This window comes from Balaenoptera physalus, assembly GCF_965194825.1.
Source record: "Balaenoptera physalus genome assembly, chromosome: 19".
NCBI classification, from domain to species: domain Eukaryota; kingdom Metazoa; phylum Chordata; class Mammalia; order Artiodactyla; family Balaenopteridae; genus Balaenoptera; species Balaenoptera physalus.
In genome coordinates this window covers 46,323,568-46,348,655 of record NC_138900.1, presented here as the reverse complement: position 1 = coordinate 46,348,655, position 25,088 = coordinate 46,323,568, and the positions used below count along the sequence as shown (strand labels likewise).

Genomic DNA, 25,088 nt, shown 5'->3' with positions numbered 1-25,088 from the left:
CTTTCCCCTGTTGCCAAGCAAACTAGGCTACCCCCATTAGGGCATTACAGAAGCTAAGTACCATATACAGCCACTCTCATGGAACAGACAGTGATTAGGGGTCACATTTTAAGGGTCATGGCATGCAAGACTGGGCAAAAGAACATGACAGTGAATGGAGGTTCCGTCTCTGCTATAACCCACAGGCAGCAGGGTTGATAGAAAGGAAGAATGGAATATTAAAGAAGCAAATTAAACTAGTAACAAGTAAAACCACTTTGGCCTGCTGGACCAGCGTAGGTCCCAGGCTTTCGTACATCTGAATAACCAACCAGTAGAGCCCATTACCTCATATACCAGACTGGGAACCCCTGCCAAGACACTCAACACTGTAGAGGTACAGAAATCATGGGAGACAGCCAGCGACCTGACTCACGTTATGGATCAAGCTGTTATACTGCTGAGAACACCTAGCCCCATTACACCTGGGAAAGGCGTTTTCTTCTGGAATTCGCAGTGGGATGTCTCACAGGGATGGTGCAGCCAGAGAGCCGCCGAACGAGCCACTTTCATGCAAGTGAAACCCCTCGCTGACCACTCAGGGCACATTCTGGAAGGGGAGTGAAAGAGGAGCGCACCTAACAGCTAATTACGAGGAATAAAGTGTTGGAGAAAGTCATCCAGATGACGCGACCCGTTGGCCGACCTGCGAGCTGGAGCTGGGAATGCGGTATTCCTCACCCCCTCCCCTGTCCTGGGAATGTACCTTCCGCCCACCATTCCCACAGCTGAAGCCGTTTCACTGAAATAGCCTTGAGAGAGTAACTGAGAGGGTGTACGTGACTGAACTCTCTTAAGGCCTCTCTATTAACTTTGAAGATTCCGCGGGCAGGTGCAGATACCTACTTGTCTCACAGACAAGTCTCTTGGGTAAGTTCCCTTGCTTATTTAAAGGGCCACCTACCAATTCGGAGTGGGCTGCCTCTTTCCTCAGTCACTTCTGAAGCTCCGTGTCCACGCTCCAGTTTGTGAACTAACAGGGAGGAGAGACTGGACCAGGCCCAGGAGCGGCTGAGAGGCCTTGGCTGTGGTGTGCACTCCTCGGGCTGGCCGGCTGGCCGCAGGCTTGTGCGCGGCAGTGGAAGCCAGTGACAGGAGTCGGGGTCTGCTGTGTGCACATGCAGAGCTACAGGTGTAGCTGTGGGCACAGGCGACAGCACAGGGTCCGGAGCCCGGGGTCCGGGCCTTGTCAGCGTCCGCGAGCATCTCGTCAGGATCTCGGCTGTGCCGCCGGCGCACGGGCTAGCTGTGGGCATGCGCACAGCGGAGGAGGCGGGTGGCGGGAATCCCGCCACATCCGGGAACCTGAGCGGTCGTCGGAGGCTAAAGTGCCTCCTGAAGAGGCGAGTTGGTTGCAAGTGAGGGCTCCCAGCGCCAGACCGTCCATGGTGGCTCTGGCAGCCGGTGAGGAGGAGGACAGAAGCAGGTAGAGACTCAGTCACTCGCATCTGTAAACGCCAGAAAACCTGTGGAGTCCTCAGCGGCAGGAGCGGTCTGGGTCTGTGATGGCTGCTCTAGCCGCTGTTTTCCTCAGTGAGGAAAACTGCTGGTGTCCTCTTCAGAGCAGACTGCTGGGGTCCACAGTGAGGTCCTCAGTGATGAAAGCTTCAGGGTTCCACTGGCATCTGCAGCAGCTGTTGAGGCCCTCGGAGGCAAAGGGTATTGGAGTCCTTGGCGGAGCGGTTGACAGGGAACTGTGGGCGCTCTGCCGGGGGCTGGTATCCGTAGCCTCTGCTTTCCTCCTTGTTTCGAGCTGTCTCTAGACAGCTCGGCTGTGCCAGTCGCTGGGTGGGATGAAACAGAAGGCGGTCCTCCTGCAGGGCCCCGGCAGGCTGGGAAGCTGGTTGCTCTTCCTGTTCTCCTTTTCCTGGTGAAGGGAATTCTCTGGGGTCTGGGAGTTCCCTGTCAGCGCCAAGTAGTCCCAGCCTGGGGGATGGGGTGATGCAGGCAAACTGAAACTATTCTTCCTTCCCTTTTTGTGAGGTTATTATCGGGCTTTTTGTTCCACTGTGTTGCTGAAGCTTCTAAGTGGACTCCTGAGCTCCCCCAGAGCTATGTAAATTTGTGGATAGCTGCTTAATTGTTGTTCTTTATGGAGGCTGCAGTCTGCTACTCCACCATCTTGGTGACATCGCTCTTACCACTCCCCAAAATTTTTTGAATGAGCTTCTCTATATCTACAAAAATATACTGCTGTAATTTTGATTTGAATTAAATTAAATCTTTTTTAAAAAAGTGCGAGGAATGACATCTTTACGAGGTTGAGTCTTCCAATTCATGAACACAATTATGTATATGCATTTTTTTTAAAGATCAAATTGGTTTTATTGAGCGATTCCTGAATTGGTTAAATAGAAAGATGCTCCCTATGCATCTCTGTTTTTTAAGATCTTCGATTCTTTCATCAGTGCATTTACGGTTTTCAGAATACGGTTTCTATATATGTTTTACATATTTATACAAGAGTATTTCCTTTTGGGGTTATTTTAAATATTTACATTATTGTTTTTGACCTTCATTTTATAATTGTGTATTACATTGCTAGACATAGGAATACAATAGATTTTTATGTGTTGACCTTGCATCCTACAGCCTTGATAAATTCATTTATTTAGTTGTGAGAGGTTTTATTCTGTTTTGTTTGTTTTTAGAGCCTCTGGGATTTTCTCCTTAGATGATGAGGTCATCTGCAAGTAAGAACAGTTTTATTTCTTCATTTCAAATTTGTATGATGTTTACTTTATTATCTTGTTATATTTTCCTGGCTGGAGCCTCCTGTTTAATAGGAATGGTGTGTTTAATAGGATTGGTGTGAGTTGATACTCTTATTAGGTCTTTCACTATTAAGGGTGAGGTGAGTTGTAGTTTTGTTTTGTTCTTGGTAGGTGCTCTTTATCGGGTTGAGTGACTCCTATTTCTAATTTCTGAGAATTTTTATCAGCAGTGGATGTTGAATTTTGTCAGATACTTTCTGGGCATGAACTTTTCTGATCATGTGGATTTTCTTTAGACTGTAACTATAGTGGGAGATGTTTGTTTTCAAATGTTAAACAAGCCTTGCATTCTCATGATAAACCATAGATGGTTTGGGTTTATATTGTTTTATATTATGTTGGATCCTATTTGGTAATATTTTGTGGAGATTTTTGAGATTTTATGTATTTCGTGGAAAACCTGCTTTACATGAATGGAGTTTTAAAAGCAACAGTTCATACAAAGGCTCCAACAAGGTAAATGATTGGTGTTGGTTTCTAGTTTAATTTCACTGTGATCAAAGAACAAAATTTATATGATTTCTCTTATTTTTAATGTGTTAAGGTTTGTTTTATGATCCAGGATATGATGTATCTGGTGTATGTTCCATGCAGGCTTAAATGCATATTCTGCTCTTGTTTAGTGGAGTGCTCTATAAATGTCGATTAGATCCAGTTGACTGATGGTGTTGTTCAGTTTTCCAATATCCTTGCTGATTTCGAGTATTAATTCATATTGATCCTGATTTTTACTCAGCAAGAGTGTTGTTTCTGATGTTTATTGTGGATTTATCTATTCGTCTTTTCATTTCTGTTGGTTTTGCAATGTGTATTCTGTAGCTCTGTAGTAAGGTGTATATATACATTTTCTTAGGGAATTGACCCTTTATCATTTTGTAATGCCTCTCCTTAACCTTAGTAATTTTCTTTGACTGGAAATTTACTTGTCTGATGTTAGTATTGCCACTCCAGCTTTCTTTTGATTAGCATTCATGTGTTATGTCTTTTTGCTAGGCTTTTAATTTTAGTCTCCTTATATCATATTTGAAGTGAATTTCTTGTAGGCAACACATGTTTTTAGATACATTCCTCTAATCTCTGTCTTTTCATCGGCATATTTAGATACTTTACATTTAATGTAATTATTGGTATGTTTGTATTAAGTCTATAATTTTATTAATTGTTTTCTGTTTTGTCCCTTGGTTTTTTGTTTCTACTTTCCTATCTTTTGTGGCATATTTTAACATTTTTGGTATTTCTACTTGATTTATCTGTCTATTATATAGTTGATTATAATTTTATGGTATTTTTGTGGATTACTCTAGAAATCACAATATAGATTCTTAATATTTCACAGTATAATAGTATCAGCATTTTATCATTTCAATTGGGATATAGAAACGTCACCACCATATAGTCCCTTTACCTTCTTTGCTTTATGTTACATTTTCTTATCAATTGAAGCTACCTATGTTGAAAACCCCATGATACAATATTATGAATTTTTGCTTTCAACGGTAAAACATTTTAAAGCTCTTAGAGAATAGTCTATTATATTTACCTAAGATATTAACCATTTCTGTTGTTTTTACTTTATTCCCAATATTCCAAGTTTTCTTGTGATATTTCTTTCTGTTGGAAGGATTTCCTTTAGTGATTATTTTAGAGCAAGTTGACTGGCAACAGATTCCACTAGTTTTTCTCTGTCTGAGAATGCCTTTATTCAGCTTCACTCCTGAAATATAGTTATTCTGATTACAGAATTCTAGGTTGACTTCTTTTTTTTTCTTTTAGCAATGTAAAAGTATTATGCCACTTTCTTTCCATCCTCCAAGGTTTTTTTTTTTAATTACTACTCTTTATTTTATTTATTTATTTGTTTATTTTTTGGCTGCATTTGGGCCTTCGTTGCTGCACACAGGCTTTCTCTAGTTGGGGCAAGCGAGGGCCACTCTTCGTTGCGGTGTGCGGGCCTCCTACTGCAGTGGCCTCTCCTGCCGCAGAGCACGGGCTCCAGATGCGCGGGCTTCAGCAGCCGTGACACAACAGACTCAGTTGCTCCGTGGCATGTGGGATCCTCCCAGACCAGGGACGGAACCCGTGACCCCTGCATTGGCAGGCAGATTCCCAACCACTGCACCACCAGGGAAGTCCCCCTCCAAGGTTTTTGATGAGAAATTTTAGTCATTGAGACTGGTATTCCCTTATAATGTGTTATTTTTCTGTTTTCAAGATTTTTTTTTTTTTTTTTTTTTTACTGTCTTCAGTCTTCAGTATTTTGAATATATTTCAAGGCATTAATTTTGAGAGGGATTTCACTGACCTCTGTGAGTCCATTGGTTTATTTCTCTCTCTTTTCTCTTTTTTTTTTTTTTTGGCATCAAACTTTTTCTTCTTTTTTTTTTTTTTTCTGGGGCTTTGATCACTTGAATATTTTATCCTTTGGTGTTAACCCACTGGTTTGTGAGGAGCCGTTTATGTGAGAAAAAGAGAAAAACAAGTATAAAAATTATACTTCGAAAATAAAAACTTCACAGTTAACATGGAGATGCTACTAGGCTGAGGAAATTACCTAATATCAAGCAGAAACAAGAGAAGAAACACTGACATGTATATTTAAAGAATAAAGTGGATATTTCTGAAAACCAAGATAGAAGTATGTAGAAAATAAGCAATGACTGTCTGATAATTCAGTCTTTCTCATAGCTGTTGCTGTGCTGTAAAAAAAAGTGCATGGTGCTATCTGCCAAAGGTGAGTCATTCTTGCAAAAAAATTAAATATTAATAAGTTTAGACATACAGTATATTTTAAACAAATTCTTTGAGCAGTGTTCCAAGAAATAAAAACTTGGAGACAAATAAATGTTTAAATTGACAATTTTAATACATAATTATGTGAAGTTCTATTAGTTTTGCTAGGAGTTAATGCATGTTACATTATTTAAATAGTACCCAATAACGTTTGCTGGGGTTTTCAAGTGCTTGGATATTCACTGTATACTATTGATCTTTGAAAAAAGAAGTGCATAGAGAATATATGAATGTTGCTGTGGAGTACTCCAACAGAAAATTAGAAACTGATGTAAAATCTGAGGCAGAAAAAGAAATACAGATTTTTAATGGCAAAATAAAAATCAGGACAAGTAGACAAAATATTTTTATTATTTAAAAAGGAAGTGACCTTATACAGAACAGCATACATCATAGCACTCAACTTGCAGATATTTTGGATGAACTTATAACAGTTCAACCAACATCAATGCAAAAGGAAGGAAATCTTTCTATGTTTGGAAAATTTGTTGTGCAACAAAGATTAAGATGACAGGATAGAACAATTAAGCTTTTTGTGTTTTAAACTTTCATTTTTAGTGATAATAACTTTTAAATATTAAATACTTCTGCTATTATATTTTAGTTTCAAATTATTTTATTTGACATTCATTAGTGGTAATGTTTCCTTCTTTAATGTTTCTATTATAAAATATTTCCTGATCAGGCAGAGTTCATTTTGCATACTATTTAAATATACAATCTTGTCATAACATATTTGTTTATAGTAATAACCACCCATGTATTTGTATGAAATTTTTACAATATCCCCCCTGAAGTATTTAATATAATCCTGTCATGAAAAAAAGGATTCACTCTTTTTTAGCTGTTCATTATTATTTGAAAACAGTTTCAAAGTGCATAAAAATACAGAATTATTTATGATTTTGGAAATTCTTAAGAATTCCTGGGAATTATGACTTCTCATTTTCAAATTCCAAAGGTTAGTATCTTTTGGGAATTTGGAATAAGGAGATGGATACTAAGGCTTCTGTAGAATCCTAAGGATTCCAAGAAGTAGCTGTGTAAAAATATCTGAATGAGGTGCTCCTAAGGACTTTGCCTATTTTGGATTTACAGTCTTAGTTCTAACTTCATCTGCATGCTCAGTGAGGAAGTACCCCACATCTAAACATGATTTTATGTTATGCTGGAAGGCCTCATCCTTAATTCAGGGCAGCTTTTCCTTTTGTGGCTTTTGAGGTTTATGTTTCTGCTGAGTGTTAGAATTTCAAAGGTGAGAGACTATTTATTTACATTATGGCCAGTTTGTCTAAGGGAAGTCTGACAGTTGTAATAAGTCTGTTGAGCCTTCAGAGATTTTAAAAAGAAAAAAAAAAGAGACTCTCATTCTGACAGGTTAGCAGTGGGAAACCTTGCCTTGATTTCTGAACTTATTTGTTCTTTGAGTTTTTATGTACCATATGGAAAACCTCCTTTATATGAAAGGAGATTTAAGAGCAAGAGTTAGTACAAAAGATCCAAGTTAGGCATGTGAAATCAGGAAACACAAGTGGAGTGAAATGTGCTTAAGTTGTTGGTAAAACATTTGCTCCTGTTTAATAGCTTAATGAATGGATCTCCTCTCCTAATCCCTCTGACCTCTGTTGTGGGTTCTGAGTGTGAATTCCCTGCAGGGAAACAATATATACTACCTACAATGCAGTAAATTGGGAGGGAAATGGAATCTGATTTTTGTCTTTAACAGCCCAATTTTTCCTTTTCTTGCACATTCAAGTTCCTGCTTCCCACCCTCTAAGGAGCAGGAAATTTTCCAGAGAGAGAGAAGTTAGAAAGAGAGGGGCCAATTTTCTGCTCATTTGTGTGTGAAGAATGTCTAAACAGATATCAATCTAATGATAAGGTACTCAGAAAGAAGGCGGCCTATGTACTCAAGATCCTGATTTCAGTGCTTTCAGATAAATGTACAAAACTGGGATTGCTGGATCATATGGTTGTTTTTAATCTTTTGAGGACCCTCCATACTGTTTTCCATAGTGGCTGCATCATTTTACATCATTTTACATTCCTCCCAACAGTGTACAGTGTTTCAGTTTCTTCACATCCTCACCAGCCCTATTGTCTTTATTTTTTTTAAATATATAATAGACATCCTAACAGTTGTGAGGTGATATCTCATTGTGGTTTTGATTTGCATTTCCATGATGATTAGTGATGTTGAGCATTTTTCCTATACCTGTTGATCATTTATATATTGTCTTTGGATTCCCATGTTCTTTAAAGCATTATTCACAGTAGCCAAGAAGTAGAAACAATGTAAGTATCCATCTACACATGCCTGGGAAAATGTGGTATATACATACAATGGGCTATTATTCAGCCTTAAAACAGAAGGAAATACTACAATATGCAGCAACATGGATGAATCTTGAGGACATTATGTTAAGTGAAATAAGACGATCACAGAAGGACAAGTACTGTATGATTCTACTTATATGATGATTTTATATGATGATCTGCAATAGTCAAATTCATAAAGCAAGGAGTAGAATGGTAATTGCCAGGGGCTATGGGGAAGGGAGACATGGAGAGCTGTTCAGTTTTAGTTATGCAAGATGAATAACAATACTGTAATTTACGCTTAAAACTTTGTTAAGAGGGTAGATCTCATGTTAAATGTTCTTACTACAATAAAAAAAAAGGAGACCTAACAGAGAATAGACAGTTCCATGCATGTCAGGGTGCGCTATTTGAGCATCTTGCAAGTAGGAGTACCTGGAGTATTTTGGGTGTGTGATGGAATAAGAGAGAAGAGGAAATGCAGTTTCACCAAATAACACTGTGAAATGTAAAGTAAATAAACTTTGATGTGCTTTGAGATAATTAATGACATTTGAATCGAAAAACTTCTGATTACGATTGACCCTTGAACAACTCACGGGTTAGGGACACCAACCCCTGTGCAGTCGAAAACCCGTATTTCACTTTTCAGTTGGCCTGCCATGTTCCATATTTGTGGTTCTACATCCATGGATCCAACCAACCTCAGATCATATAGTACTGTAGTATGTATTTATTGAAAAACTTCCATGTATTAGTGCAGTTTAAACCTGTATTGTTCCAGGGTCAACTGTATTTTACTATTTTTAACACAGTTGCATTAGACTGCTGTAGACTAGGACATGTAAATCTATCTGTATGGATTATATCCATTTGGTATCATACCCAAATACCTCCCCTCTGCTCCAGGAAAAGACAAATTGATCTCACTCTCATTTCTGTAATTCTACCAATGTAGTTCCTACTAATTCTTTAGGACTTATATTATTATCACTTCCAAGAAGGCATTTTCTCCCACCACCCCCTCAGGAATAATGTTAACTATTCTGTCTATTGGCATCCATTATTTACTTCTTAACCTTTATCAAATCATTTGTTGTACAATTCCATAATCAATGATTTCTTCTGTTTTGTTCTCTTTCTTGATCCTCAGAGTTAGCACAGGGCCTGGATGGATGAGAGTCCCCCCTCCCCTTGAAATATATTTTAAATGAATAGAGAAATAAATAAACTTACCTAGCTAAGATAGTTAAGACAAGTGGTATGGAAGACTACTTATAGTTTAGTATTCACTTTTAGGGAGAAAAGTCTAATCTGGAGGAAATGATACCACTTTGAGAGTTAAAGCAGAAATGATAATGGTACAAGTGAGAAAATTTTCTGTTCCAATTTCTCACTTACAGTTCCACCCAAACTGAAAAAAGTTCCAAGAGATGTTTGAGAACTGGTCCAGTGGGATAAAGTTTAGAAACAAGTTCTGTATATGAGACGTCCTCAAGTATCTAAGGGGACATAAGAGGTAGAGTATCTGATAGGGGTCTGGCCCCTTGATAAGATATTCAAAGCAGAACTGGCCATATTTTTTCATACAGTTTGGATGTGGCTTATATCAAGATCTTTCCTTACATTCTTATATATCCTCACTCTTTTTCATGCTATGGATATGTATTTTGGTCTTTACACATTTTCCTTTCTAATCATTTGTCATAGGCATCTTTTTTCCCCTTCCTAATGATATATCCATTGTTAAATATTATATTTTATGTTTTATATTTTTGATTTTTACCTCATGTTTTACCTCAATTATTTCTCATATGCAGCACAAAAGTAACATTTACTATAATAGAACTTCACTGTTGGATATATAATTCCCTACCCCATCACAATTGCCAGTGCACTTAAATAAATTCTATGAAAACTTCCTTTTTTTCATTGAATATTATTTTTATGGGTTTTTTTCTAGCATCTTTATTGGAGTATAATTGCTTTACAATGCAGTGTTAGTTTCTGCTGTATAACAAAGTGAATCAGCTATATGTATACATATATCCCCATATCCCCTCCCTCTTGTGTCTCCCTCCCACCCTCCCTATCCCACCCCTCTAGGTGGTCACAAAGCACCAAGCTGCTTTTTTTTAAAAATTTTTTTAATATTTATTTATTTTATTTATTTATTTTTGGCTGTGTTGGGTCTTCGTTGCTGCGCGCCAGCTTCCTCTAGTTGTGGTGAGTGGGGGCTACTCTTTGTTGCGGTGCGCGGGCTTCTCATTGCGGCGGCTTCTCTTATTGCGGAGCACAGGCTCTAGGCATGTGGGCTTCAGTAGCTGTGGCATGCGGGCTCAGTAGTTGTGGCACGTGGGCTCAGTAGTTGTGGCTCATGGGCTCTAGAGCGCAGGCTCAGTAGTTGTGGCTCACAGGCTTAGTTGCTCCATGGCATGTGGGATCTTCCCAGACCAGGGCTCGAACCCGCATCCCCTGCATTGGCAGGCGGATTCTTAACCACTGAGCCACCAGGGAAGCGCCAAGCTGCTTCTTGACAGTATCGAATTTGACAAAAAATATTTTAAATTTTCTGATTTCAGATAAAATCATATTTTAAATGGTGAAGTATGAAAATAATTAGACCCTGTTTACTTAATAGTTTAAATACAATAGACTGTTTTCTCCTAAATAGAAGAAAAAGAAAGAGAAAAAGAAAGTATACGTTCTTATTGTTTCCCACTGGCTGTATTTAATTGATTTCATGCACTTAATATTTTTTGTCCTTGGTGTTCACTATAATTAGCTGAACAAGATACTTGAAATAATGCACTTTAATAAAAACAATTATATAAAAGTGCTTTTAAAGATCAATTGACAGCCTTATATAGCACTTCTCAAACTGTGCTATTGGATATGTTATTAAAAACACCCTATGATTTTAAAATAGAAGTTTGGAAAATGCTGGATTACACAAAGTCAAATGGGTGTTCAATAGTGAGATTTTTCAGAAAATATTAGTGTACAATAATCCTAAATAAAGATATACTTGGTACCACTTTTGAAACTATTTTTACCATGTGCACACTCTCTCTCTCTCTTTATTTTGTTTTTAATTTCTAACATTATATATGTGTGTGTAACAGGTAGAAATTATTTAGTTTTTTTTCAAGTTAATTGAAAAGTAAGATCTAATACAGAAGTTGTATGTTTGCATTAAGGGAAGACAAACTAACATCTTGGCATTCTGTAGGAATGAAGATTTCTCTGTGGTTTGAACATAGAAAAATGGCATAAACTTTGACTCATTACATGGTATGCACAGTGGAGTCATGCAGAATTCAAAGGAAACGAAATCTAAAACACTAGCTCACCTACTACATGTGACCTCATATTTCACATTAAATTAATTACTTTTCTTTTATAATTGTGTTTGTTTTGAGCTATGATTCTGGCAGTTTAAAAGTTTTAAAGTGAGTATAAGGATTTTATACCTATACTAATGTTTACATATATTTACATAAGTTTATACTGTTTTAAATCAACTCATAAGATGTAGGATTTTTTCCTCTGTAAATAATAGTTTTATTATTCAAGGTTTAGAAACTTTGTCACATGATGGATATCATCTAAAGGTGCATTTGATCAGTAATGTTTGAATTTCATAACTATTGACTTAGAGCTAATAAATCACTTGTCTTATGGAAGCTCATGTCAGGAATAAAAATGAGTTAATAATTATAATCCCCAAATAAAGTATCTCCTCAAAAACTTGAACTCATCAAAAGAAAAACTTCATCTGCATAATATCATAAAGTTTCGTAAGAATAGAAGTGTGATGTTACCACAAAAAGAGTAGAGATTTTAGTAGTTTCTGGTTGAATGTTACTGATGATTTAACCCATTCCTCTGTGAATTTCCAAATTATAATATCATATACTTAATATATTATTTTAATATATTGTTACGGATGTTATGGACTTATATATTTTCAGAGACAGATAACCTGCATGAGAGTGGAAATACATACACTTTGAGAACAAATAGAGTAGAAATACCTGCTCTGCCACTTGTTAGTTTTGTGATACTGGGTAGTCAAACACTAAAAATATGAATTAAAAAAAAGTCTTCAAAAGACCTCTGAGAATGCATAAATCTCATTTACTGAATTACTGAATGTTATTTTTTTCTTCTCACTAAATACTCCCTATACAAACTTAATGGTTAATATAATAAAATAGGCCATTTTGTATAATTATTCTATGGACTTCAGTTTCAAATGTTCTTCTTCTGAGAAGAAGATTTAATAATATGCCTCAGGGAAGAAATGTACAAGTGCTAAGTCTTACTTAAGGTTATCTTAAGAGGAAAATGTTTTTTTATGAGTATCTCTAAGTATTTTTATGGCATAAATGTAGTTTTCCTGTCTAAATATCTTTTTGATGAATTTGATATTCAAATAAATATTAACATGATCCACATACAATACCCATTTGAAAGGTTATGGGTGAAAATTCAAGAGAAAAGTTTTTTTTAAGAATAATGCTCAAGTGAGTTAGTTCATTGCCATAGAATATATTTTTCTTCTCATTTGAATCATAGTTTTTTTCAAAACTAAGAACAATTCTCACTTATGTTTTCTAAAGATTTCTTATTCTGTGGAACATAATGTCTGTAAAAGGTTCAAAGTAGGGATAAAAGTAGTGAGAATTAGCAGCTACATAACCTCATGCATTCTATGTATCTATACCTTTATCTGTTTTGGTTAAAATTAATTCATGCATTCATCCACTTTTCTCCCCAGTATTTTAGAGATGAAAGAACATTTTTATAGACTCCTGCACGTACTCACTTCTTTGACGAGTTTGCTTGGCTATTTAAACAAATCAACATATCTAGAGTTGTTTATGATATCATTATCATCCCTGATGTCTTTTTTTTAAGTGAGGGAGGAACAAACAGCATTAAGATATGCTATTGGCTGTGTCATTTTATGCATAATATTATTCATCATTAGGAGAACCCCAGGAGAAAGGTATCGCCATGCTCATTTTACAGTTGAGATAACTGAAACTTAGAAAGGTTAAGGGGGAAATCACGAGTTATGCAATAATTAGGTGGGTGGCTCTAGATCTATTTGCTCCCCACAGCCTTGGTCCTTTTAAAAGTCAGGCAGCCGTCTAGTATGACCTTATCACATATGTCATTGCTCAGTTTCTTCTCTGTTTTGAAAATTCAAATTCAAAGCCTCTTTAACCCATTTTACTGAGTGAGATTCATCTCACTTTGTTAAAGAATCTCTTTTAATTGATGTTAATTATAATCCTCCTTGTTTCTTCCTTTGACTTAGTTTAAAACCTTCCAGTTTCAGGCAAACCTCATAAAACACATGACCGTGTACTTGCTGGTTGATTCCTGTCTGTGGATGATATTCTCAATGATTCAAAAATTTGACCTAAATAAATGTACTCTGTTCAAACCTGCTCCCATAAGGACACTGGTTTCTTTCTGGAGAAAACTCTGGTTTCTGACCTCCTGAGGAGACTTTGACAGAGGTTGGGCTGCACAGGAAGGTAACCTGTAGTGGCACATCTTGAGGCAGAGAGAAAACAGAGACAAAAGCCAGGGGGAATGTAGGTGTTGGTTGTAGCAAGGAGAATTTTCAGGCCCACACCTAGAAACGTGCAAACTTGCGAGATTTGCCATTCTATTCAGCAAACATGCCTTGAACTTTCAACACATGCCAAGCAATATGTAAGAGAAAGGAAGGTTAAAAATCAGGTAATGAAACTAACATTTCTTAAGATGTGACAAACATTGTGGTAGATAGAACCTAAGTTTTACATTCTACTGATGTATTTTTTCTAACAAATACCTATTGTGTTGGTTAATTTTTTTTTTTTTGGATGGTTAATCTTATATGTCAACTTGGCTAGGTCATGGAGTGCCCAGACGTTTGATCAAATATTATTCTCTGTTGTCATGAGGGTATTTTTGTATGAGATTAACATTTGAATCAGTAGACTGAGTAAAGCAGATTGTTCTCTTTAATGTGGGTGAGCCTCATCCAATCAGTTGAAGGCCTCAATTGAACAAAAAGTTTCACCTTCCCCTCCTGCCTTACTGTCTTCAAGTTTGGACATTGTTTTGTTCCTGCTATCAAGTCAAATTAAAACATCAGCTCTTCCTGGGTCTGGAGCCTGCTGGTCTTTGAAGTGGCACTTAGACCATCAACTCTCCTGGGTCTCCAGCTTGCTGACTGCAGATCTTGGGACTTGTCAGATTTCATAACCACATGGACCCATTCCAATAAAGGAAGAGAGAGAGAGAGAGAAGGAAAGAAGGAAGGGAGGAAGAAAGAAAGAAACTCCATTGGTTCTGGTTTTCTGGATAATACTGAGCAATATACCTATGTTGGTGTGCTATGGACAGGGGATTTCAAGGAGTATGAGATAATCCATTTTCTAATTTATTCTTCCCTGATTTTCTCCATCAACATGGCCCCTGAAGTTTCTAACTGAGATACAGGGACCTCAGAACAGGCATCTTTCTCAAGAAATCTGAGACCACATAGATTTTTAGCCTTTACCAATTCTCTCCCTGCTCCCAATCAGTCAGAAATCTATTTCTGGGAGATTGATCCGTTGCTATTGATCAGTTTTCCAAACTGCAGCCGTTTCTTGCTATGTCCATGGTTTTGTCACAATTGTCATCTGCAATGTTGACTTGATATTTAAATATACTCACCATTTTTTACTTAAGTGCGTGTGCTAAAGAGGTTTGACTATATTGGTATTTTACATGGAAAACTAGTATCACTTGCTTTAAAGAGAGGTAAAAATAAACCTAAGAAAACAAGAGAATACTCTTATATTCTAATACGACCTTATTGCTCACAAGGCTCTGAATTTGAACCAGCTTTCTCTTTGTTTCAAGTGGAAATTAGCAAGTATTAGAAAACTGAAACTTTCTCTTTGATGCAATCAGCATGGATTAAAGATAGTTCAAAAAGACGTTACTTCTTACTGCTTGAATCAGTGTTTAAAAGGTATACTCTTGGGAGTTCCCTGGTGGCCTAGTGCTTAGGATTCTGGGCTTTCACTGCCACAGCCCAGGTTCAGTCCCTGGCTGGGGAACTGAGATCCCGCAAGCCACATGGTGCGGCCAAAAAAAAGGTATACTTTTTACTACTCCTAATTACCTCTAGTAATACTATGATATGTACGCTGCATTTTGAGGAATGTTATTATTGAACATTTCCATCTTTAGTGGTAAATTATACCTTCTGACCATGCTATTCCTGGCCTCGTGCTTCCCTTCCTCATGCTAAATTTTCTGCAGAGAGGTACTTCCTTGGGAAAACCTTGTTCTGTTGTAAATAACTGTCTTCCTCAGCTCTATAAAGGTAACTAAATTATTGATATATTAGAATCACCTGGAAAACTTTTGCAACGTCATTACTTGAAATTCCTCCCCAGTGGAATGAAGCCATCTCCATAGTTAGAAACTAGAAACCTGTCTTTTTAAAACCAGGCTTCATCCTCATCAAGTCATGAACCAATCTGGACTGAGGCAAGCAAACTAAATCCAATAACCTAAGATCTGTTGCTCCCAGGGTCCATCAATGATCAAAAGGTGTTGACCAAATGGAACCAGTATTGAGGAGAGAAGTTCAGTGAGATCATGAGAATGTGCCATTAAGGAACCACAAAAAGTGTTAAAAGCAGAATGGAAGTCTTGGCAGCTGCAATCAAGAATTTAAAGGGAGGTCAGTCTCCCACTTTGTACTTTCAGAGTGAGACATGATTCTCAGGCAAAGATGGAGGAACATTTCAATACACTATAAAAAGTATGGAGGAATATTTCAGTAAAATATGTAAGCAAATAAAATTTTTTATTCATTAGAGTGGCTCAATAATGTATTATCTCATTTTACCACTTACGAGTTTTCACTATTTCCCAAGGTAGGGATTTGGGATATAAAGTTTCTCTTGAGAAACTTTTAGTCAAGTAGGAATGACCTAATAGTGAACACTCATAGGGATACAGCAGTGGCTGAATGACCCCGTGATCTGTGGTGACTGAGGCTGCTGTATGGGTGAAAGGTAGGACCTGATGACATCTGGGGCTTCTTTTTCTCTAAAATCCCAAGTACTATTACTGACTTGTTGCAGAGGTATGCTATAAATAGGGGGTGAAGTATATTATACTCACACATCTATACATGTATGTATCCATTTGAAAGACATCACATGCATTCTTCAGATAGCTTTCATCAAGCCCCGTTTATTCCTCCTTTTCTAACATAGAGGAGAATGCATTTGGACGTGGAAAAGGCAATGCTTTTTTCTCCCCCATTCTGTTTTTGTTACTATTATAACTCAATTACTTTATTTCTAGGAAAAGGAAGTAAGTTAGCTTTGCTTTGGCTCTGGTAATTCTTATTATTTGCTATGAATGGAGTAATTTCCAGTTAGTGTGTTAGGGATCGATTACAATTTCAGGGTCCTGTCTCTACCATTCGTATTACCTTAGGTTGAGCGTAAGACAGAATTGTGAAGAAGGTAAAAGTAGTTTTGGTGCCCTCTCCCCTTTTCTTCCTTGGTCTCTATAGCCCCATTTCCTGCAGTCAGACACTTCCTCTCTGCTCCCTGGCACATTTCCAAAGGACTGAGTTTCAATTGTGAAACCTTAATTGTCCCTTTTTTAATGCATATTTATGGATTGTGTATGACCAGCTATACGCTAACCACAGAACACAGAGAAAGGTAGCCTTTGCTCTCTAAAAGTTTATTGTTACACAGTAATACACTGGGGAAAAAACAATTGCAAAAATTTAGGGGGGAAATTGCCCTAGGATGCCAAAAGAGGGAGATGATCTCTAACTGATGGGGACATTTGATTTGGGTTTTGAAGTATTGCTTTGCAAAAGTGATCTCAGATGGAGAGAACAGGCAAAGCCAAGATGAACTGAACCGAGGGTGATACATACAAAGGTTGTGGTTAATGGACCACCTGGTCTGGAATAAATGATGGGGAAAAAGGAACTTGTGTATAGATATGGATGGATACAGAGAAATCACTAGATGATTCCAAGGTGATCTTTTCCCTTAATATGAAACAGTTAAATAAAAGTAAACCTTTTAAATAATGATATGGGCATGCTAAGACATGTATAGGTAAATAGAGCATTTTTTTATGTGTGTTAAATAATGAATATCAATTGTCTGACTATAGAAGCAACATATAATTGTTAATATGTTCTTTTTCTTTCTGTATGTTTAAGTTTCCTGGCTAGAGGTGGCCTCTTTTTTAAAGTGAGAATTCAGTTTGGCATGTTTGTAAGAAAGTAATGAAGATAAGAAGAGTGACATTAGAAACAAAATAAGGAAGGCCCAGAATGCTAAATAGGAGCAGAGGACTGTTGGGCAGTCCATGAGGAGATTGCTGCATCCTGCTGTCTTTATTTATTTTATTCAATTATTTAAAAATCTTTATTATATTTTTATCATAAAGAAAAAATATGGCAACTATAGAAAACTTGGAATCATAGAAAAATATATAAGACAACATGAAAGTCATCCAAAATCCACTCTTCAGAGATAGTAATTATATAATGCATGTTTCCTTCCAGCTAAACATGAATATATAATATATAACCCCCCCACCCCCACACACACACAATTTTGACATTGATAGAACTAGAATTATACTGCATGTATTTTTTTTAACATTTTTATTGGAGTATAATTGCTTTACAATGGTGTGTTAGTTTCTGCTTTATAACAAAGTGAATCAGTTATACATATACATATATCCCCATATCTCTTCCCTCTTGCGTCTCCCTCCCTACCACCCTCCCTATCCCACCCTTCTAGCTGATCACAAAGCACCAAGCTGATCTCCCTGTGATATGCGGCTGTTTCCCACTAGCTATCTATTTTATGTTTGGTAGTGTATATATGTCCATATATACACTGCCACTCTCTCACTTTGTCCCAGCTTACCCTTCCCCCTCCCAATGTCCTCAAGTCCATTCTCTAGTAGGTCTGCGTCTATATTCCCTTCTTGCCCCTAGGTTCTTCAAAACCTTTCTTTTTTTTTTTTTTTTTTTTAGATTCCAAGTATATGTGTTAGCATACGGTATTTGTTTTTCTCTTTCTGACTTACTTCACTCTGTATGACAGACTCTAGGCCCATACACCTCACTACAAATAACTCAATTTCGTTTCTTTTTATGGCTGAGCAATATTCCATTGTATATATGTGCCACATCTTCTTTATTCATACATTTCTCGATGGACACTTAGGTTGCTTCCAAGTCCTTGCTATTGTAAATAGAGCTGCAGTGAATATTGTGGTACATGACTCTTTTTGAATTATGGTTTTCTCAGGGTATATGCCCAGTAGTGGGATTGCTGGGTCATATGGTAGTTCTATTTTTAGTTTTTTAAGAAACCTCCATACTGTTCTCCATAGTGGCTGTATCAATTTACATTCCCACCAACAGTGCAAGAGGGTTCCCTTTTCTCCACACCCTCTCCAGCATTTATTATTTGTAGGTTTTTTGATGATGGCCATTCTGACTGGTGTGAGATGATATCGTGTTGTAGTTTTGATTTGCATTTCTCTAATGGCTAGTGATGTTGAGCATTCTTTCATGTGTTTGTTGGCAATCTGTATATCTTCTTTGGAGAAATGAGTATTTATGTCTTCTGCCCATTTTTGGATTGGGTTTTTTTTTTTTTTTGATGTTGAGCTGCATGAGCTGCTTGTAGATTTTGGAGATTAATCCTTTGTCAGTTGCTTCATTTGCAAATATTTTCTCCCATTCTGAAGGTTATCTTTTCTTCTTGTTTATGGTTTCCTTTGCTGTGCAAAAGCTTTTAAGTTTCATTAGGTCCCATTTGTTTATTTTGTTTTTACTTCCATTTCTCTAGGAGGTGGGTCAAAAAGGAATTTGCTGTGATTTATATCATAGAGTGTTCTGCCTATGTTTTCCTCTAAGAGTTTTACAGTGTCAGCCTTACATTTAGGTCTTTAATCCATTTTGAGCTTATTTTTGTGTATGGTGTTAGGCAGTGTTTTAATTTCATTCTTTTACATGTAGCTGTCCAGTTTTCCCAGCACCACCTACTGAAGAAGCTGTCTTTTCTCCATTGTATGTTCTTGCCTCCATTATCAAAGATAAGCTGACCATATGTGTGTGGGTTTATCTCTCGGCTTTCTATCCTGTTCCATTGATCTATATTTCTGTTTTTGTGCCAGTACCATACTGTCTTGATGACTGTAGCTTTGTAGTATAGTCTGAAGTTAGGGAGCCTGATTCCTCCAGCTCCATTTTTCTTTCTTAACATTGCTTTGGCTATTTGGGGTCTTTTGTATTTCCATACAAATTGTGAAATTTTTTGTTCTAGTTCTGTGAAAAATGCCAGTGGTAGTTTGATAGGGATTGCTTTGAATCTGTAGATTGCTTTGGAAGTAGAGTCATTTTCACAATGTTGATTCTTCCAATCCAAGCACATGGTGTATCTCTCCATCTGTTTCTATCATCTTTAATTTCCTTCATTAGTGTCATAGTTTTTTGCATACAAGTCTTTTGTCTCCTTAGGTAGGTTTATTCCTAGGTATTTTACTCTTTTGGTTGCAATGGTAAATGGAAGTGTTTCCTTAATTTCTCTTTCCGATTTTTTATCATTAGTTTATAGGAATGCAAGAGATTTCTGTGCATTAATTTTGTATCCTGCTACTTCACCAAATTCATTGATTAGCTCTAGTAGTTTTCTGGTAGCATCTTTAGGATTCTGTATGTATAGTATCATGTCATCTGCAAACAGTGACAGCTTTACTTCTTCTTTTCCGATTTGGATTCCTTTTATTTCTTTGTCTTCTCTGATTGCTGTGGCTAAAACTTCCAAAACTATGTTGAATAATAGTGGTGAGAGTGGACAAACTTGTCTTGTTCCTGATCTTAGTGGAAATGGTTTCAGTTTTTCACCATTGAGGATGATGTTGGCTGGGGTTTGTCATATATGGCCTTTATTATGTTGAGGAAAGTTCCCTCTGTGCCTACTTTCTGCAGGGTTTTTATCATAAATGGGAGCTGAATTTTGTCGAACGCTTTCTCTGCATCTATTGAGATGATCATATGGTTTTTCTCCTTCAATTTATTAATATGGTGTATCACATTGATTGATTTGCATATATTGAAGAATCCTTGCATTCCTGGGATAAACCCCACTTGATCATGGTGTATGATCCTTTTAATGTGCTGTTGGATTCTGTTTGCTAGTGTTTTGTTGAGGATTTTTGCATCTATGTTCATCATACTGCTTTGTAGTTTTCTTTTTTTGTACCATCTTTGTCTGGTTATGGTATCAGGGTAATGGTAACCTCGCAGAATGAGTTTGGGAGTTTTCCTCCCTCTGTTGTATTTTGGAAGAGTTTGAGAAGGATAGGTGTTAGCTCTTCTGTAAGTGTTTGATGATAGAAAATTCGCCTGTGAAGCCATCTGGTCCTGGGCTTTTGTTTGTTGGAAGATTTTTAATCACAGTTTCAATTTCAGTGCTTGTGATTGATCTGTTCATATTTTCTGTTTCTTCCTGGTTCAGTCTCAGAAGGTTGTGCTTTTGTAAGAATTTGTCCATTTCTTCCAGGTTGTCTATTTTATTGGCATATAGTTGCTTGTAGTAATCTCTCATGATCCTTTGTATTTCTGCAGGGTCAGTTGTTAGTTCTCCTTTTTCATTTCTAATTCTATCGATTTCAGTCTTCTCCCTGTTTTTCTTGATGAGTCTGGCTAATGGTTTATCAATTTTGTTTATCTTCTCAAAGAACTACCTTTTAGTTTTATTGATCTTTGCTATCGTTTCCTTCATTTCTTTTTCATTTATTTCTGAACTGATCTTTATGATTTCTTTCCTTCTGCTAACTTTGGGGTTTTTTTGTTCTTCTTTCTCTGATTGCTTTAGGTGTAAGGTTAGGTTGTTTATTTGAGATGTTTCTTGTTTCTTAAGGTAGGATTGTATTGCTATAAACTTCCATCTCAGAACTGCTTTTGCTGCATCCCATAGGTTTTGGGTCATCGTGTTTTCATTGTCATTTGTTTCTAGGTATTTTTTGATTTCCTCTTTGATTTCTTCAGTGATCTCTTGGTTATTCAGTAGTGTATTGTTTAGCCTCCATGTGTTTGTATTTTTTACAGATTTTTTCCTGTAATTGATATCTAGTCTCATAGCGTTGTGGCCAGAAAGGATATTTGATACGATTTCAATTTTCTTTAATTTACCAAGGCTTGATTTGTGACCCAGGATATGATCTATCATGGAGAATGTTTCATGAGCACTTGAGAAGAAAGTGTATTCTGTTGTTTTTGGATGGAATGTCCTATAAATATCAATTAAGTCCATCTTGTTTAATGTATCATTTAAAGCTTGTGTTTCCTTATTTATTTTCATTTTGGATGATCTGTCCATTGGTGAAAGTGAGGTGTTAAAGTCCCCTACTATGATTGTGTTACTGTCGATTTCCCCTTTTATGGCTGTTAGCATTTGCCTTACGTATTGAGGTGCTCCTATGTTGGGTGCATATATATTTTCAATTCTTATATCTTTTTCTTCGATTGATCCCTTGATCATTATGTAGTGTCCTTCTTTGTCTCTTGTAATAGTCTTTGTTTTAAAGTGTATTTTGTGTGTTATGAGAATTGCTACTCCAGCTTTCTTTTGATTTCCATTTGCATGGAATATCTTTTTCCATCCCCTCACTTTCAGTCTGTATGTGTCCCTAGGTCTGAAGGGGGTCTCTTGTAGACAGCATATATATGGGTCTTGTTTTTGTATCCATTCAGCCAGTCTATGTCTTTTGGGTGGAGCATTTAGTCCTTTTACATTTAAGGTAATTATCGATATGTATGTTCCTATTACCATTTTCTTATTTGTTTTGGGTTTGTTATTGTAGGTGTTTTCCTTTCTTATGTTTTCTGCCTAGAGAAGTTCCTTTAGCATTTGTTGTAAAGCTGCTTTGGTTGTGGTGAATTCTCTTAACTTTTGCTTGTCTGTAAAGGTTTTAATTTCTCCGTCAAATCTGAATGAGATCCTTGCTGGATAGAGTAATCTTGGTTGTAGGTTTTTCCCTTTCATCACTTTAAATATGTCCTGCCACTCCCTTCTGGCTTGCAGAGTTTCTGCTGAAAGATCAGCTGTTAACCTTATGGGGATTCCCTTGTATGTTATTTGTTGTTTTTCCCTTGCTGCTTTTAATATTTTTTCTTTGTATTTAATTTTTGATAGTTTGATTAATATGTGTCTTGGCGTGTTTCTCCTTGGATTTATCTTGTATGGGACTCTCTGTGCTTCCTGCACTTGATTAACTATTTCCTTTCCCATATTAGGGAAGTTTTCAGCTATAATCTCCTCCAGTATTTTCTCAGTCCCTTTCTTTTTCTCTTCTTCTTCTGGGACCCCTATAATTCGAATGTTGGTGCGTTTAATATTGTCCCAGAGGTCTCTGAGACTGTCCTCAATTCTTTTCATTCTTTTTTCTTTATTCTGCTCTGCAGTAGTTTTTTCCACTATTTTATCTCCCAGGTCACTCATCTGTTCTTCTGACTCAGTTATTCTGCTATTGATCCCTTCTAGAGAATTTTTAATTTCATTTATTGTGTTGTTCATCACTGTTTTTTTGCTCTTTAGTTCTTCTTGGTCCTTGTTAAACGTTTCTTGTATTTTCTCCATTCTATTTTGAAGATTTTGGATCATCTTTACTATCATTATTCTGAATTCTTTTTCAGGTAGACTGCCTATTTCCTCTTCATTTGTTAAGTCTCTTGTGTTTTTACCTTGCTCCTTCATCTGCTGTGTGTTTCTTTGTTTTCTCATTTTGCTTGACTTACTGTGTTTGGGGTCTCCTTTTTGCAGGCTGCAGGTTCGTAGTTCCCGTTGTTTTTTGTGTCTGTGCCCAGTTGCTAAGGTTGATTCAGTGGGTTGTGTAGGCTTCCTGGTGGAGGGGACTGGTGCCTGTGTTCTGGTGGATGAGGCTGGATCTTGTCTTTCAGGTGGGCAGGTCCACGTCTGGTGGTGTGTCTTTGGGTGTCTGTGACCTTATTATGATTTTAGGCAGCCTCTCTGCTAATGGGTGGGGTTGTGTTCCTGTCTTGCTAGTTGTTTGGCATAGGGTGTCCAGCACTGTAGCTCGCTGGTCGTTGAGTGGAGCTGGGTCTTGGTGTTGAGATGGAGATCTCTGGGAGATTTTCGCCGTTTGATAATATGTGGAGCTGGGAGGTCTCTGGTGGACCAATGTCCTGAACTTGGCTCTCCCACTTCAGAGGCACAGCCCTGACGCCTGGCTGGAGCACCAAGAGCCTGTCATCCACATGGCTCAGAATAAAAGTGAGAAAAAAAAGAAAGAAAGAAAGAAAAAATAAAATAAAATAAAATGAAATAAGATTTTTTAAAAGTTATTAAAATAAAAAACAAAAAATAATTAAAAGAAAAATTGAAAAGTGATTTAAAAAAAGAAAGAAAGAAGAGAACAAAACCAAATAACAAATTCACCAGTGATCACAAGCGCTGAAAACTATACTAAAAAAAAAAAAAAACGGACAGCCAGAACCCGAGGACGTATGGTAAAAGGAAAGCTATACAGACAAAATCACACACAGAAGCCTACGCATACACACTCACAAAAAGAGAAAAAGGGGAAAAAATATATATATATCATTGCTCCCAAAGTCCACCTCCTCAATTTGGGATGATTCGTTGTCTATTCAGGTATTCCACAGATGCAGGGTACATCAGGTTGTCTGTGGAGATTTAATCCACTGCTCCTGAGGCTGCTGGGAGAGATTTCCCTTTCTTTTTTTTGTTCGCACAGCTCCTGGGATTCAGCTTTGGATTTGGCCCTGCCTCTGGGTGTAGGTCACCTGAGGGCATCTGTTCTTCGCTCAGACAGGAAGGGGTTAAAGGAGCAGCTGCTTCAGGGCCTCTGGCTCACTCAGGCCGGTGTGGAGGGAGGGGTACGGAGTGCGGGGCGAGCCTGCTGTGGCAGAGGCCGGCGTGACGTTGCACCAGTCTGACATGCGCCGTGTGTTCTCCCAGGAAAGTTGTCCCTGGATCACGGGACCCTGGCAGTGGCGGACTGCATGTATTTTTGTGTACTTTTTTTTTTTTAATATAAATTTATTTATTTATTTATTTATTTATTTATTTATTTTTGGCTGTGTTGGGTCTTTGTTTCTGTGCAAGGGCTTTCTCCAGTTGCGGCGAGCGGGGGCCACTCTTCATCACGGTGCGCGGGCCTCTCACTGTTGCGGCCTCTCCCGTTGTGGAGCACAGGCTCCAGATGCGCAGGCTCAGTAGTTGTGGCTCATGGGCCTAGCCGCTCCGCGGCATGTGGGATCTTCCCGGACCAGGGCACGAACCTGTGTCCCCTGCATTGGCAGGCGGATTCCTAACCACTGCGCCACCAGGGAAGCCCTGTGTACTTTTTTTTTAACTGACTCATATCTTATTCTATTAACCAGCTTATAAAAACAGAACTTCCTGAACAATGTTAAATTATAAGGCTGATAGCATTCATCCTCTGGTGTTTGGATGATATACCTTTCCATTGTTCTATAATATGTTTCTAAAGAGATATAAAGACAGGCAGATAGATGGATAGATTTAATTTACTTTCATTTCACTTTGGTCTCCTGAATAAATAGTTGGAGTTTGCCAACCATCCCATTACATGGAATGCCCATGGAGTTCCACATCTGGAAGTTCGTTGTTGTCAATAGCCACAAACCCACTTCTCAGTACAGTCCCTCTTTAAATATACTGGAGATCTGTTAGACTGAAGAGAGACAGCCTTACCCCAAATGTCAGGTTTTCAGACAAGCTGGCATATGGAATAACTGACAACAGCGATCTCCTACATGCATGCCTACCAGGAGACTCGCTGCCACCCCTCTATGGACAGCCTGCCCCTGTAGCTGCTACTTACTAGCCAGCTGTTTTATGGATGTTCTAGTCTAGGAGCAGAAGTAGCAATTGAGATTGTTATGTGGATGAAGAAGAAGAACCCTCAGGCTGTCTCAGTTAAAATTCCTATGCAGTGATAGAAGATGATTGCAGAGGTGAGAAACACATCATTTCTGAACAAGATAAGAAACAGCAGTAGTGAGATAAAGGGATTCCCTAACAT

The 25,088-nt window shown here is 37.6% G+C and overlaps 1 protein-coding gene and 1 long non-coding RNA gene across 2 annotated transcripts in view; one reads left to right on the top strand and one right to left on the bottom strand.

The window, feature by feature from the left end:
- LOC309649444 (uncharacterized protein) overlaps positions 1-25,088 on the bottom strand; it is a 500,484-nt gene that overhangs the window by 94,934 nt on the left and 380,462 nt on the right. The window lies entirely within an intron of this gene.
- Positions 1,763-23,336, top strand: LOC309649492. The gene is made up of 2 exons (XR_014257149.1): positions 1,763-4,955; positions 5,026-23,336. It is a non-coding gene; the product is annotated as an uncharacterized lncRNA (long non-coding RNA).